Here is a 17698-nt window from a genome sequence, read left to right as displayed (position 1 = left end):
TCCAATACCCAAATGATAAGAAGAGCTATAAATAAGACTTGGGACATTTTTAAAAGTATGCCAAACAAGTTAGATATATTTAATAGACATTTATGTTACAGTTATAGGAAGGGCCCCAACCTCAAAAATATTTTTGAGAAAAACATGCATGAGAATGATGAGAATAATAAGAAAAAAGGAACCTTTCAGTGTGGAAGATGTTCCCAATGTACATTTATAGCAAATACTGATGAATTAACTATTCCTACTATTCCAATAAGTTTTAAAAGTAAACATTATACTTGTACTCGAGGAATAGTATATTTAGTTTACTGTACTTTCTGTTGGGCTTACTATGTAGGAAAGTCAGAAAGAATTTTGAGACAAAGAATATATGAACACATGTATGATGTAAACAGAAAGAAAGAAACTAATGCACTTTTTAGACATACATTGTCCTGTAATCAGGCAAATTTTAAATTTTGGGTATTGGAAATGTTACCTAGGAATAAGAGAGGTGGGGATTGGGAAAACCCCATAACATATAGAGAATTGATATGGCAGCTACGCTTGGATGCCAGTACACCCCCAGGAATGAATGACTGTGTGTCAGTTTTACCAGCCCTAAGGTTAAGGGCTAACAAAGTTAAAAACAATAATAAAAACAAAAAGAAAAATTTTTAACAGGAGTTTTAATCCATCACATGGATATGACCAGACCTCCCAACCGTCCCGAATTACTCGTTTTTTACCGAGTTTTGGGGTCCAAATGAAGGGGTGCCATGATTCCCGAGTGGCACCCCTTCATTTCCGATTTATTTCTTTCCAGTTTCTACATTTTTTTAAAATATCCCGCTGTCGGAGCTGACGTCATCACGTGCGCAATGACGTCAGCGCCGTCAGGCTACCAGCCAGTCGGAATTGAGCTCAAGGAGCTCGCATCATCATTTTCGGCTGGCTGGCCGTTTGCATCATCATTTCCGGCTGGCGGGATTAAAGCAGCATGAGAAACAGACCGGGAGCTTGGTAGCATGGTGGGATTAAAGCAGCATTTGAAAAAGACAGGGAGTCTTGCAGCATGGGGAACAGGAGTCCACCAGGTCCGGGACTAATGGCAGCAGCAACATGGGATGGACTAATGGCAGCAGCATGGGACGGAGTGGGACTCGTCAGATGCCTTTGTACATTCATACTCAAGGCAAGTGCATAAAATGATAGTTATATTTATGTTATGGTTGTACGTTAACATTTACTTCACAGATGCAAGGTTGAGAGTATTATTAGCTAATACTTTAACATCTAAATATCCGGAAGAGTCAAAACGTTTAATATGCTTAAACAGGGCTGTGAGAAGTACTGTCCTTTGGTGTATAGCAAAGCTTCATTTAGGATATCCTTAGAAAGTGACCGTAAACTATTGTTGCTAATGTGAGGAAGAGCTAAGGTTAACTATATTACAGAAAGTAAGAAGAGCTCTAATAACAAGTATGGTTAACTGTATTGTGTGAGATGGGATAAGAAGGTTAACACGGACCAGGCTTTAGTGGACATATAATGTGAGCATCTAAAAAGGGTTAAAGATGTGAACAGAGAGACTCCTGTGTTATTCATTTTGGGTAGCAACTGCATTTGACAGTGACTGAGAAGTAATAAAAGAGCGATGATTGGAAAGCAGCAAATGGGAGTAAAGATCTGATTGTAGAAGGTAAGCGATTCAAGATTTCTGAGGCAGATTTGGCAAAGGCACATTCCAAAATGGCAAGGTAAAAGGGGGTCTAACTGTAAAGGATGTGAGCTTCGCCACACTGAGTCCTAAGGGACAGGAAAAGGTTAAAGAATGAGTTTCCTCGATTTGCCTGTGTGCCTTATATCTCAACAGAACAGTCTGGAAGAATCTGAATTTTGTCAAGAAACACATTATTTGCTTCTAACACTTTAATCAGACGTCTTTTTATATCACTGCCAGGTAATACTCAATAAATTGTAAATTATTTAAAGAAACATTTATGTATTGTGGTATGTTTACTTACATTAAATGTGCCTAAGTATACCACTTTTGATTTTGAAAATAAGAGTAATTTGCAATATTTCTCAAATACTATTCTTTGTTGTTTAACTACAAAGCATTCCAACTGAGCAAGACATTTATATTCGGTGAGAACCTTTGTGCATTTTTGTAAATACTGACTGATCTGTTTGTCCAATGCATCCAGTAGCTGGAGTCTTGCCAGCAAGAAACCTGATCCTGCTAAATCTTCAGATTGGAGTACCAAGCAGTTTTGATAATGTATATTGGTATAGCTACTGCATAAAATCATTCTCATCTACAGGTAGCTAACAGAAGTCTGCATGTATTTCTGAAGGACATCTGCATACTGTTTCTCAAATGTAATATTAAGATTTATCTTATTACTGTGCATTGATTTGCATTCACCATAACCCACATCACATGCTATCCTTAGACTAAAAAGAGCAGTAACACTGTCATAACCTCCTGAGGCACTCACTAGTGCAGATACAAACTAAAGAGACTTCATACTATTCGTGTTGGTTCTGTATCACATTTGAGACACACACACACACTGAGCACAGATGCAGCACTCTGGTTATATGTTCGTGTGTGTGTGTGTGTGTGTGTGTGTGAAAATGCCCCCATATATACTTGGTGGCTAGAGGTATTCAGGCTCAAACTCTGTATCTTTAGTACAGGGTAAAAAGAGCCTACTATCCCTAGCCACCACCATTTCTTAATTCTTCTGACTGAGTTGAGAGCTATGATGAGAAATAAGAACACTTTTTTTTTTGTGCTAAGAGTTTAGAGCTATGATAAGAAGTGAGCACACAATTTGTATTCCCCTATTATTGTTTTTGTGCTAACAGTTCAGGGATATGGTGAGTGAGAAGTGAGAACTGAATTTGTATTCCCCCATTATTGGCTTTGTTGTTTGTCCATGTCTTTTGTGTTAAGGTTAAGAGCTATGTTGAGAAGTGAGAAATGAATTCACTAAATGATGGCTATTAAGTTTCAGTCTAACTATTTTTCAGGCAGCTGCTGATGTGGGATAGTGGTATCTTGTTCTGAATGTAGTGCATAGAGTCCTGGGTTCAAAACCTGCCAGTGAAATGCATGATGGTAGCACATTTTATTCTAGCAACTTTACAAAATTATACAAGCAATGTTTGGTTTTGACCTTTTGTGTGTGTCCCCCCCAAAAAAAAGTGAAATTGAAAATAAGTGTGAAATGCTGTGCAAGATGCCTATGGCTTACACTACTGTCATTCTGTTTATAGTGTGGGTGTGGAAGCAGACTTTTATGATGGAAAAGTTCTGAATTGGGCAGTTTTGTCATTGTTGGTTCATGTGTTTTGTTTCATTGCCTACAGTACAGATTACTGGTAAAATGTTCAAACAATAAATTTAGAGTGCGCTCTAACATGTGTGTTGTATTATACAAGGAATATAATTTAATAAAGTCGGGAAGGTGTACAAAGAAAAGAACACATGTATGTTTCTTGTTTTGTGTGCAACGGGCCAATGATTTGAAAACAGCCCAAAGGTAATCTTTATCCACCGTTGGCCAGATGCATTTTCTTTGGATGTGGTGTGGGTTTCGATGCTGTTTCAATGAATGTGAGTTTCAAGGGCAAAGTTTAATGTCAAGCCTATTTTCATTGCGAGACAGTGTTGCTTTGTTTACCAGATGATGTCTTTTAGTGTTTCTGCATTGTTGTGCTGTAAAATGTAAAAATAAAATTCAAATCATTGTAGAAGTAAAGCAGTATGCATACATTAGTGTTTATGGTAAATGGGGCAAAATAGCCAGGTAACAGGACACTGGAATCGCTGCAGGGGGACTCTGGTCTGGTGCCATGTTTTGGTTGCCTGTTCTTCAATTTGCGTTCGAAAGTTGGTATCCCACAATCCCGTTGGAGTGGGTGGAGTTACATAATTATGTATGCAAATTAGATGTTAATCAGCGTACATATTTGTACCTATTTTTCATGGGCCTTGTCCAGATTTTTGATGTTTCCAGGTTGAGAGGTATGGATATGACTATTTATGTTTTAGATTAACTTATATGTATATACTATACCAAATGTATTATGTTGGTGGTACAAACTAGTTCACATTTTATATATTTTATATTCATTATATATCATATATTATATTTACTACTATATTACTTAAATTTATATTTATATTCATATATTTATATTCATAATTCTTATATTTACTTATTAGATTTATATAAAAAAATGTATGCATATATACTTGTATATACATTATACAGGTTCATTACATTTGTATATGTCATTTCTTCGTACTTAATTCGTTCACTGACAATATGATGAAACACTTCTTAAACCACATTTCTTAACACATATGTATACATATATATTTTGTTTTCCTGTGGTCAATTGATTGTTAAAATGATTTTTAAAAAAAGTTTTTTTTAAAAAAAGTTTGCAAAATGATTTTAAACTACCTAAAAAGTTCTCTTTTTTTGTTTTTTGGTGTTAAAACTGCATTTTAACTTTAATTAATAGATTGAAACAAATTGAATAATGGATTAATTGAGTTTAGAATTCATATAAATTAGCAAGCAGGAATACATGTATTATTCTGACAAAGTTTCCTGTTATGGAAATGAAAGCGCTAAATCTTTCTGCTTGGAATATTTCAATACTGTCGTGCTGTGTTGTTAATAAAAGTTAAAACCATACAGCGTTTAGTTCGTGTTTGTGGACTGGAAAGTTTCTTTGTGGACTGCAAGTTTTTTTAAAGAATTTCTCATATTGGCCTTTTATACCAAGCTGTGGGACTGCCTTTATTGGATCCTGGTACGGAGATTTGTGGTGATTATTGGTGAATTTTGTTTTCTCAGTCATCCATTTTTTGTTACTGAATATTGTTTCTCAGGGTTACAGGTTCCACTTTCACATGCTTCCAAAATCAAGAGGTATGCCGGACCTGCCACAAAACCAATGGGCAGAGGTGCAAAAGCAAATTGTTGCTCTCATGGACATGGGAGCTATTCAAAGAGTACCACAGCAAGGGTGAGGATTTTACTCGACTTTTTTTAGTACCCAGAAAGGACAAAGCCTGGAGACCAATACTGGACCTGTCAATCCTAAATACTTTCCTGGATGTTCCAAAATTCAAAATGTTAGCACTACAGCAGCTTCTACCAATGCTGGGCAAGAAGGCTTGGCTAGTTACTTTGGACCTCAAGGAGGCATAGCTGCATGTCCCAATCAGACAAACTTGCAGAAGGTACCTTAGATTCATAGCAGGGTCAATGTATTACCAATTCTCTGCACTGCCCTTTGGCTTATCTACTGTGCCCAGGGTCTTCACAAAATGCCTGGCACTAGTAATTGCATTTTGCAGACAAAAAGGAATTCAAATATATCCCTACTTGGACGACTGCCTTATTCAAGCAGAGAGCAAGGACATTCTACTAAAGCATCTGGCGTTTGTAAAAAGATTACAGTTTACCTAGGGCACACAGTAAATGAAAAGAAATCAAAACCAGTGCCCTCTCAAGAGGTAATATTCCTGGGTGCAAGCTTAAATACAACTGCCCAGATGGCTTATCTCACGCCAGACAAACAAAGGCAACTGACTCAATACTTTTGACTGATGGCAACAAAGACCCAGCTCCCTGTAAGAAAAATTCTGCAGGCCCTGGGCTTCATGGCGTCCTGCATTCTACTAATTCCGTATGCAAGACTGCATATGAGGAAACTACAATGGTATCTAAAAAATGTTTGGACTCAACATTGTCACAGCCTGGAGACAATCATAACTGTAATTCCCTGCCTACAAAAGGAGTTTCGATGGTGGTCCCAGGCCTGTCACCACAAAAAGGGACAGCCTTTCACCTTACCCATAGCCAGGCAGACAATAACAATGGATGTATCTGATTATGCCTGGGGGGCACATGTGGCAGGAAAATGTATTCAGGGCACGTGGCCTAAGGAACAAATGCATCTTCACATCAATCAGAAAGAGATGCTAGCTGTACAGAATGCCCTGACAGCTTTCAAGGACCTACTACATCCAGGACAACTACTAATAAAGACGGACAATACCACAGTTATGTGGTACACAAACAAGCAAGGGGGCACACATTCCTACCCCCTATGCAGGCAAGCCATGACCTTGTGGAACACAGCACTAACCTATCAGATACATCTGCAGGCACAATTCCTGCCAGGAACAAAAAGTACACCGGCAGACGAACTAAGCAGAAATCTCATGGACCCTCACGAATGGAAACTAAATCCACAGGTGTTCAGCATGATAACAAGGAAATGGGTACGCCCAGACATAGATCTTTTTGCCTCCCCTCACAATTGCCAACTACAGAAATTCTGCACAAGAACTTATCACTCTCAAGCATGGAAACTGGATGCTCTATCATTCAGCTGGAAAGCTCTGACAGTCTATGCCTTCCCTCCAATGCCCCTTCTTACCAAGGTACTCCTAAAAGTCAGACAAGAAAGGCTAAAAATTATCCTGATTGCCCCAGACTGGCCACGCCAGCACTGGTACCCAATCCTAAAGAGCTTGTCTCAGGGCCCAGCTTGGCCTTTAACTCAAATTCCTCATCTACTGACTCAACAAAGCATTCAAATTCTGCACAGTCAACTCAGAACCTTAAATCTGGCAGCATGGCAGATAATGTAGCCACTCAGACTGCACCTCTCTTTAAAGCTGTTATGGATGTCATTTTAGAAGTCAGGAGGCCCAGCACTAGGAAATCTTGTGCAGAAAAATGGAAGAGATTCTGTGCTTGGAACCAGGCACAAGGGCTCGACCCACTTCTTCCAAATATGCCTCAGATTTTACAATACCTAACTGAGATGCTGGACAAAGGCCTATCTTTCTCATCAATTAAAATCAATGCCTCTGCCATTTCAACTCATTACAATACGGAACCTCCTATTTTTTCACATCTTCTAGTAAGACAGTACCTCAGAGGGGCAAAAAACATAAGACCCCCAAGGAGAGCACCAGTACCAACTTGGGATCTCAGTTTTGTTTTAAAAAAACTCACACTGCCTCCTTTTGAATCAGCCAGCACAGCTGATATAAAATTCTTATGGAAAACTGCTCTGCTCCTAGCAATAACTTCAGCAAGAAGAGTATCAGAGTTACAGGCATTAATGGCTGTGGAACCTTTCATCATTTTCCACCAGGACAGGGTTTCTCTCAGGACAAACCCAACATTCATGCCAAAAGTAGTTTCCAATGCGGCCCTGAACCAAGCCATTAATTTACCAACTTTCTACCCAAATTCCCAGAATAAAGGGGAGAGACTTCTGTACGCTTTGGATATACACAGTAAGCTACGATTCTACTTGGACAAAACAAAAGCTTTCAGAAAAACTGAGCAACTGTTTGTAGCCTATGCTGCAGGATCACAAGAAAAACCTATCACAAAGCAGACAATTTCAAAATGGATAGGGCACTGCATCCGCTTCTGTTATGCACAACATGACATATCAGTGCCTAAGGTCATTAGGCCACATTCTACCAAAGCAGCAGCCACTTCAGCAGCCTTTCTCAGAGGAGTATCAACCAAAGACATTTTAGAAGCTGCAACCTGGAGCTCAGTGCACACTTGCTCCAAGCACTACCACTTGCCTCTCTACTCTAAATCCAGAGCAGGCTTTGCCACTGCAGTCCTGCAGGGCCTGGTAGCCTCTCCAAATCCAATCTAGACCCAGCCGCCCAACCTCAGCTTTGGGATTCAACCCAAGTGTAATGACTGCAACAGTGAAACACGATGAACATAGTACAGTTGTGTACCTACCATAAATGTAGATGTTCGAGTGTATTCACTGTTGCAGTCCAGGTTACCCACCCACTTTCCCCCTTTTCATTGCTGGGACTTCTCTGTACTTCTCAACTCTATACAACCTATGTGGTGTATTTGCTTGTAGATGAAGGAAATGTTTATATTAGTACAGGCATACTTTTTGGCATAATTTTATTTTTCCAGCCTTCCTATCTGGAGGCACCTGACATCTGGGGCAAGAAAAATTGAAGAAAATGGCGTTGGTTGCATCTTTTATACACCTGGTGCACTGACGTCAGGGAAGAGGCGACAGCAACCGATGCCGGACCAAGACTTTGGAACTCGAGCCGACTGCGGGTAGCATGCTGGCGGATAACCCAAGTGTAATTGACTGCAACAGTGGATACACTCGAACATCTACATTTATGGTAGGTACACAACTGTACTTTCTCACTACGAGAGGAGTGCCTCCTTCATCCTTGGATCCATCCCAATCCTTTTCTTTTTCTGCTTCAACCTTCACATCTCCATGTCGAAAGGGACAGTCAACTGCCAAAAATCTCACAGAAGTGCTTGCTTTGAGCTCCCAATCTGATTTGGATCTGTTGTCTGAGATGCCCCAAAGTCAGGTTCATAAGAAGCACATTTGTAAAAGGAAACAAACATTCATCGTTCATATCCGTCATGGAAGACACTGGTTTGGATGAAGAGGAAGTCTCCCTTTGGTCACCCTTCAGAGACTTCACTTTTGATGAAATCCTGGAATTGATGAAGCAGAAAGGGAGGGGTGGGGGTGAGGGATTGATCCACTGATGCACCTTCCCAGAAAGAATCAGTGTGCCTGGAGACTTTTGGAGCTGGCTTTTCTGCCGCGTTGGTGATTCATCCTTCCAGTGCCCACATTGATTTGATGTTTCAGAGTTCTTGGAAAGAACCTGTCCCAGTGGAGCTGATACCAAAGAAAGCTGACCAAATCTTGGCAGCTCCCAAGGATAGGGCACACTGGAATAAAGGTTCCCTGATAGATGCTATGGTCATAGCAGTGGCCAGCAAAAAGGAACTTTCCAAAGAGAGCACATTTGTTCATCCCCCTAATAGGGAATCTAGAGCTCTGGACAGATTCAGAAAACAGATTTATGCTTCGGCAATCTTTTCTCTTAGTAAGCTGAACTGCCTGCCTCTTTACAGAGAGAATTGACTATACCAGTTCACTCACTGGTAATTTGCCAGCAGATGTCCACAAATATGTGGAATCCCAGCTGTCTACCCTCAATTCTGTTTCCACAGTCTCCATGTGCCTGCTGTCCAGTGCAGCTGATGGGCTGGTGAGAGCAAGAGGCAAAGGCATAACCATGTGAAATCGTGCCTGGATGTGGTTGTATGATTTCATGGAAGGCTTTAAAATGTCTGTCTTTAACATCCTTTTTGATGGCTTCATTCTCTTTGAACCCAAAGTTAACGACAAGCTAACCAGGAGTGAGCAGGATGGTAAGACCCTGTCTGCCATGGAAATTAACTTCTGAACTCCTCAGGGAGATTTTCTCAAGGAGTCATCAAGGAAGTAAGATGTGGTTCAGAAAATCTTGGGTTTTTAACCAAGACACTTCGTTGAATAAACCCTTCCATGGTGGGGGTTCAGTGGATGCCACCCTAGGGTCAGAGGTGGTTCACAAAAACAAGGAATGTTCTTTGTTTCACTGTTGCAGTCATCACATTTGGGTTATCCCTGCCAGGGTAGCCCTCGGCCGGCCCGAATAACAGAGACTTAGTATTTCTGCATTGGTTGCTGTCACTTGAGGACTGACGTCAGGTCGTCAGTGGTATAAAGTGAGGTAGCCGACGCAATTACATCAGTCTTTCTTGCTGTGGAGCCTGAAGCAGAAGCAGTTTGCACGAGTGCCGGTCAGCCGCTACCTGAGTTTTCATTTCCAAATTGAAGTTTAAGTCTTCTAAAGCTAAGTACCCTGTTGGAGATCCTTTTTTCATGCACTAATCAATGTCATAAAAAGGTAATAATTGTCTCGCTTGTGGAAAGCAAATACCACACCAAGACTTCCACTCTTATTGCGTCGCTTGTCTAGGCCCAGAACATGACGTCCCCCATTGTCGCTTCTGTGCTTTGTTTAATGCCAGAACTGTCCATTGTCGGGCCCTTATTGTAGCCAGATATTTTCGTTTACAGTCCTCGAATTCCAATATGGCTTTGGTAAACCAATCTGACAGCAGATCTTCCGAAAAAATGTAAAGATAAAGACAGAGACAGACCACACAGGTCCAAACCTACCGACGACGCTTCTGTTAAGCTAGTCATCAGTCCTTCGATACTCAGTGAAGTGCTTTTGCAGCCCCTGATGCCCACTTCATTTGATTCGCAGGCTGCTGTCGAGTCCCTTTCGGAGTCCGGTATGCTGCAAAACTCTTCTTCGCCGAAGGATCCTGCAGTCGTCTCTACCTTGGATGGGTCTGGAGCAGCTGAGCAGGCACCAGCTTCCAAGGAAGTCCTTCACACTACCGAATCTTGACACAAACCGACATCTTCTTTCGCGACTACCGTACTTGTGAAAACAACCGCGTTCCTTAGGCCCAGGGTTCGAACTACACCGAAGAAAGCGACTACCCACTCTCAGGCTCCTGCTACCTTGCTGCAGTCTCAAATGCTTAAAATGGCAGAAGACCTTATGCTGATCAGGGGAAGCCAAGCTACCCCCTCAAAAAGAAAGATATCTGTCCCCAGAAGTTTTGTTTGAACAAGAGTCAGATGAATCTGATGCATCTGACTACGAAGACATGCAACCCCTCTCCACTTACGAGGATTCTGATGCAGAAGACTCCATTCCTTCAGCCTCTCCCCCAGAGGATTTTTCCGTTGGGGAAACCCTGCATACTTTAAAGGAGCATTTCCAATGGGAGAATCAGGACTACCCTCAGTCTAAAAAGAGACTCTGGGAATTCCTAGACCTTTCACAACACAGACCCTTGGCCATCCCCCCAGTCCTGGATGTGGTGGATGATGTTTTTCTTGAGTCCAGCTTGACTCCTGACGCCCTACCTCCTGCTCCCAGAAAACTAGACAGGTACTTCAAAGTCCCTGACTCACATAAGTATCTTTTTAAAAATCATAGAGCTGACCCTGAGGTCATTTCTCAAGGGCCTAAAGAGATTAAGGCAACCTCTGCTAAGAATCCCACCCCCTCAGACAGGTATTCCCGAACATTAGACAGATGGGGTAAAAAAGTATACTCCTCAGCTACTCTTGCTATCAGGGCACTAAATTTTCAGTTCCATATGCTTAAATATGAGCAGTGTACTTTGGAACTCCTTAAACAAAAATATTTACCCTTCCTGCTTGGGCAGAATCTAAAGATTTATAAGACTTGATGCATTCTGCAAGCCAAGTAACTAAACACACTTTGCACTGTGGTTTTGATGCCCTAGAAGCTTCTTGCAGGGCAGCAGTCACCGGATCTGTCATTAGAAGGCTTTTCTACAGGAGCAGAAGGCAAAGCCATCTACAAGCAAACCATTTCCAAATGGCTAGCACACTGCATCCATTTCTGCTACAAACAGCATGGTAAGCCACCCCCCAATGGGGTCAGGACACATTCCACCAGAGCAGCCTCCACTTCTACAGCTTTCCTCAGAGGAGTCCCCACCAGGGACATCCTGGAGGCTGCCACGTGAACATCTGTTCACACTTTCACCAAGCATTACCACCCGTCTCTCTTCTCCAAATCCAAGGCAGGGTTTCCCTCTGCAGTCTTGCAGGGCATTCTAGCCAGCCTCTAGCTTCCTTGACTGCCTCCACCCATTTCCTCAGCTTTGGGAATCTACCCAAATGTGATGACTGCAACAGTGAAACATGAAGAACATAGTACAGTTGTGTACACTTACCATAAATGTAGATGTTTGAGTGTATTCACTGTTGCAGCCCTGATTTCCCTCCCTCCATCCCTTTTTTCTCTTTCTACTTTGGTTACCTTCCTTCCTTGTTGTTCACCTTTCCTTACAAGGGACATATTGGTATTTAGTTTTCCACTGGTGGGGTTCTTCCACCAGAAAATGGCCTCCTACTTTGTGGGTTCTCGACAGGTTAGGGCAAGAAAAACTGATTTAATGGTGTCGGCTGCATTACTTTATACCACTGATGACCTGACGTCTGTCCTCAAGCGACAGCATCCAACGCAGAAATACTAAGTCTCTGGTATTCGGGCCGGCCGAGGGCTACCCTGGCAGGGATAACCCAAATGTGATGACTGCAAAATTGAATACACTTGAACATCTACATTTACGGTAAGTGTACACAACTGTACTTTCCTTGGACCCTTTTCTGAGAAATCCTTCCAGAGCACCTGAAGTATTGCCCGACTGCCATACTGTGGATGCAATTTTACGTACACTTATCCCTGCATCAACAAATCTGGCAGGCCAATTCTTTGAATTCATGGGTGCTGCGGATAATCACCAGAGGACACACAGTTGATTTTCTTTATTCTCCCCACCCAAGAAAAAGAATTCCCCTAGTACCACCCTACCAAATGGAATCTGCCACAGTAGAGGTCAAAAAGCTGTTGTAAAAATGGGCCATCTAACAGGCCCCACCAGACCAACTAGGATCCGGTGCATACTCCAGGATGTCCTTCAAGGATGCATCTGCAGTCCTAACAAATGGGTTGTCCTGGCCTCAGGCAGCCCTTCGGTCGGCCGGATTCCAAAGTCTGGGTCTGGCCTCGGCTGATGTCGCACTTCACCCGACGTCATAGCTGCAGTTCAGCGGGTATAAAGGCATCAGCCGACGCCATTTTCCTCAGTCTTTCTTGCCGTGGCCCGAAGCAGAAGCTGTTCGCAAGTGCCGGTCGGTCAGAACCAGAGATTGCTACTACCGAAGACTTCTAAAAGCTAAGTACCCGTTGGGGACTCTTTCTTGCCTCAGCCGATGTCAGAAAAAGTGAATAACTGTTTAACTTGTGGGAAACAAATACCTCATAAAGATTTCCACTCTTACTGCCTACCTTGTTTAGGCCCAGACCACGATGTAGCAGCTTGTCTAGCCTGTGCTTCCTTCAACCGACGGACACTTAGACGTCGGTCGGAGTTTGCAGAGGAGTTTTTCGGCTCCGCTTTTGCTTATATCATGCCATCGGAGACTCCGACTTCACAATTAGCTAAAAAGCGTAAGGAAAAGGACCGACACTCGCGGTGCGCGGTTTCGCCGAAACGCGGTTAAGCCAACCGCGAGTGTCTCGGTTTCGGCTGAAACTGAGTCCGCAGTTCTTCCTTCGGCCGAAAGCATGCCTCCTTCTACCGAGGCCTCTTCCAGCATGGCTGAATCTGCTACGGAAAATCCACCTGCTCTTACAGTTTCTCAGGATTTATCAGATACTATCCCCTTAGATGTATCTACTCCTGCACGTGGAGCTGCTAGGCCCCCTGCATCCATGTCAATTAAGGCTTTTGCCAGGGCTAAAGCAGCTAAATCTTCAAAGGCCGTGCCTGCTAAAACCCCCTCTCACAGGCCTAGCTCTAGTACTCAAATGCTTAGTCTAGCAGGGGATCTCATTTCTTTGATCAGGGGAACCCAGTCTCACCCTGACAGGGCCTCTCACCCACCTCCAGAGAAGAGGCCTAGAGCAGAGCCCCCTGAGCCAGTTTCTTCAGATTACTCCTCTGATGATTCAGAAAATACAAATCCTCCAGAAGGCCCTTATTCTCCATATGAGGACTCTGATGCAGAGGATTCCATACCTTCTGCCTCTCCTCCTGAGGAATTTTCTTTTGGGGAAACCTTGCATGCTATGAGGGAACAATTTCAATGGCAGGGCCAGGATTTTTCAGACTCTAGGAAAAGGCTTAGGACCTTTTACATTTACCACAGCATAGGCCTTTAGCTATTCCTCCAGTACTTACAGTTGTGGATGATGCATTTAATGATGCTTGTACTGCCCCTGACTCACTGCCTCCGGCCCCTGCTAAGCCCGACAGATACTACAGGGTTCGGACACACATTATCATTTGTATAAGGCTCCTATTGCAGATCCTGAAACTATTTCACAGGGCCCCAAAGCTGTAGCAGCTGCCTCTGCCAAAACCCCCCTCCCCTCTGAAAGAGAATCTTGGGCATTGGAGATGGGGTAAAAAGTTTATACTTCTGCTACTCTTTCGCTAGGGCCTTAAACTGTCAATTCCACATGATTCAGTATCAGGAATTTCTGTTAGATCAGCTCACTAAAAAACTGTCCTCGCCTGAGCCTTTAGACCGTAAGTCCCTTCAGGATTTGGTGCATAACACTCAGCAGGTCAGTAATCATTCCTTAAAATGCGGCTATGATGCACTGGAGGCTTCCTTTAGATCAGCTATGACTGGTACAGTGATCAGAAGGCATGCATGTTTAAAAGAGCAATCCTTACCAGACCATGTAAAGTCAAAGCTTCTAGATGCTCCCATGGAAAAGCACAGTTTGTTTGGTTCCCCTGCACAGCAAGTGTTGAAGAAGGTGGAAGAAAAGCTAAATCTGTCCAGACAGTCAAGGATTTCTTACAGGTCCAGCCTCCGAGGTTTAGTAGGAACTGGCCTTCCAAGAATTGGTCCTTTCCAGACACCACCAGAGCACAGAGAAGCAGAAATAGGCGCCCTAGAGGCAGAGGTCAATCCAGAGGTGCCTACAGGGGCGTCAGTGGCAGCCTAACAGCCAGAGAACTACTGCCACAGATCCAGCCACTACCACTTCCACAGGACAATCACAGTGACTTGGCTCTGAAACCGCCTACCAGGGAACAACTGGCAGCACCCTTAGGCGGAAAGCTAGCCTTATTTTCAGTAAATTGGCATTACATTACAGGAGACAAATGGATTTTACAGACAATAGACAAAGGCTACAGGTTTCACTTCCATACTCTTCCAAGGAAGAGAGGAATGCCAAACCTACCTCCAAACCAAAGGACAAATGCTCTACAGCAAATAGACCACTTACTAAGGATGAGAGCTATAGAAAAGGTACCGGCTATGGAACAAGGACAAGGATTTTACTCAAGGCTTTTCCTAGTACCAAGAAAGGAAAACCAATGGAGACCTATCCTCGACCTGTCCGCTCTAAACACATATCTCATTGTTCCAAAATTCAAAATGCTGACCCTACAGCAACTTCTTCCCATGCTGGGCAAGGAGTCTTGGCTGGTGACTCTGGATCTCAAGGAGGCATACCTGCACGTCCCCATACGACCAAATTGCAGAAGATACCTCAGATTTCTTGCAGGATCAGAGCATTATCAATTCTCAGCATTGCCTTTTGAAGCTTATCTACTGCCCAGAGTATTCACGAAATGCCTGGCATCAGTAATTGCTCATTGCAGGCTTCAGGGAATTCAAATTTATCCATACCTGGACGACTGCCTGTTACAAGCGGACAGCAAAGACAAATTAACAAAAGATTTGAAAAGGTTATTCACCTGCTGCAAGCCCTGGGATACACAGTCAACACAAAAAAGTCAAGGCTGATACCATCCCAAAGGATAACCTTCTTGGGTGCAGAACTGGACACATCAAACCAGATGGCATTCCTCACAGCAGAAAAACAGAAGCAGCTACCACTCTATTTCATGGCATTAACAACACAGAACCAGCTTACAGCAAGGAAAATCCTGCAAGCCCTGGGTTACATGGCATCCTGCATAATATTAATTCCACATGCCAGACTACATATGAGGAAGTTGCAATGGTACCTGAGGAATTTATGGTCTCAGCACAAGCACAGCCTAGAAACCCAAATTCCAATAATTCCATGCCTGAAGCAAGAATTCCAGTGGTGGGCCCAGGCCTGTCAATTGAACAAAGGACTGCCCTTCCACAGGCCTCACCCAAGCCAGACTATCACCACGGACGCCTCAGACCTCGGTTGGGCGGGACACATGGTGGGCAAGTGCTTACAAGGCCTATGGACTCAAGACCAGATGAACCTACACATAAATCAAAAGAGATGCTGGCAGTAAAACAGGCAATTCAGACATTCAGACCATTTCTTCAACAGGGTCATTTGCTGATAAGGACGGACAACACCACAGTTATGTGGTATATCAACAAACAGGGAGGCACACATTCATATCCTCTATGCCGGATGGCAATGGACCTCTGGAATGTGGCCCTGAGCCTCAACATTCAGCTCCAGGCCATGTTTGTGCCAGGAAAAGAAAATATACTAGCAGACATCTTAAGCAGAACCACCACGGATGCCCACGAATGGATGCTGCATCCAGACATCTTCAAAACCATCACAAGGAAATGGGGACTGCCAGAAATAGACCTGTTCGCATCCCCACACAACCACCAATTGAAAAAATTCTGCACAAGGACATATACCACCCACTTGCTTGGAAGGTGGACTCCCTATCCTTCAGTTGGGAAAACCTGACAGCATATGCATTCCCACCTCTTCCTTTGATGCACAAAGTGCTACTGAAGATCAAAGAAGATCACCTGAGGATCATCTTGATAGCTCCAGACTGGCCGAGGCAACATTGGTACCCGCTACTGAGGAGTATGTCCCGGGAACACGCATGGCCTCTACCCCTACTACCTCTACTGCTAACACAGAACAACTTCAAAATCCTGCATCCAAACTTGAAAACACTGCAGCTAGCTGCTTGGAACATTACATAAGGCAAAATAACCCAGATTTATCTCAAAGGGTTAAAGACATTATCTTGGAGGCTCGCAGGCCCTCAACAAGGAAAACTTATTCAGCAAAATGGAAAAGATATCTCATTTGGAGTGCAACAAAAGGAGTAGATGCATCATTGGCAAACATAGCTAACATCCTGGAATACTTAGCAGAGCTTTTCCACAGTGGTCTGTCTTACTCCTCCATTAAGATTCATGCATCAGCAATTTCAGCAGAATACAACATGGATCCTCCAGTCTTTTCTCAACCTCTACTCAGGCAGTTTCTCAGAGGAATTAAAATGTAAAGCCACCAAGGAAACCACCATTGCCTACATGGGACTTGAACTTTGTGTTAGAAAAGTTGACACTCCCCCCTTTTGAACCAGCAGCAACAGCAGAATGACAGTACTTATCTTGGAAAACTGCATTCCTGCTTGCAATCACTTCAGCTAGAAGGGTTTCTGAATTACAGGCATTAATGGCAGTACAGCCCTTCCTTATCTTCCATCAGGATAGAGTGTCCATGAGAACTAATCCTACCTTTATGCCAAAGGTGGTCTCCAGGGTATCATTAAACCAAGCAATACACCTACCAACATTCTTCCCCAACCCGCAGAACAGGGGGGAAAGATTGCTGCATACCTTGGATGTACTTCTTCCCATGCTGGGCAAGGAGTCTTGGCTGGTGACTCTGGATCTCAAGGAGGCATACCTGCACGTCCCCATACGACCAAATTGCAGAAGATACCTCAGATTTCTTGCAGGATCAGAGCATTGTCAATTCTCAGCATTGCCTTTTGGCTTATCTACTGCGCCCAGAGTATTCACGAAATGCCTGGCATCAGTAATTGCTCATTGCAGACTTCAGGGAATTCAAATTTATCCATACCTGGACGACTGCCTGTTACAAGCGGACAGCAAAGACAAATTAACAAAAGATTTGAAAAAGGTTATTCACCTGCTGCAAGCCCTGGGATACACAGTCAACACAAAAAAGTCAAGGCTGATACCATCCCAAAGGATAACCTTCTTGGGTGCAGAACTGGACACATCAAACCAGATGGCATTCCTCACAGCAGAAAAACAGAAGCAGCTACCACTCTATTTCATGGCATTAACAACGCAGAACCAGCTTACAGCAAGGAAAATCCTGCAAGCCCTGGGTTACATGGCATCCTGCATAATATTAATTTCACATGCCAGACTACATATGAGGAAGTTGCAATGGTACCTGAGGAATTTATGGTCTCAGCACAAG

The 17698-nt window shown here is 43.2% G+C and overlaps 1 protein-coding gene across 2 annotated transcripts in view; it reads left to right on the top strand.

Annotated features, from left to right (window-relative positions):
- Positions 1-17698, top strand: part of AMOT (angiomotin) — a 1515905-nt gene that overhangs the window by 542001 nt on the left and 956206 nt on the right. The window lies entirely within an intron of this gene.

The sequence above is a fragment of the Protopterus annectens genome, chromosome 13.part0 (assembly GCF_019279795.1).
Source record: "Protopterus annectens isolate FY-2018-M chromosome 13.part0, PAN1.0, whole genome shotgun sequence".
Taxonomy (NCBI): domain Eukaryota; kingdom Metazoa; phylum Chordata; order Ceratodontiformes; family Protopteridae; genus Protopterus; species Protopterus annectens.
The sequence above is the reverse complement of the archived record's forward strand: the minus strand, read 5'-3'. Positions and strand labels throughout refer to the sequence as shown.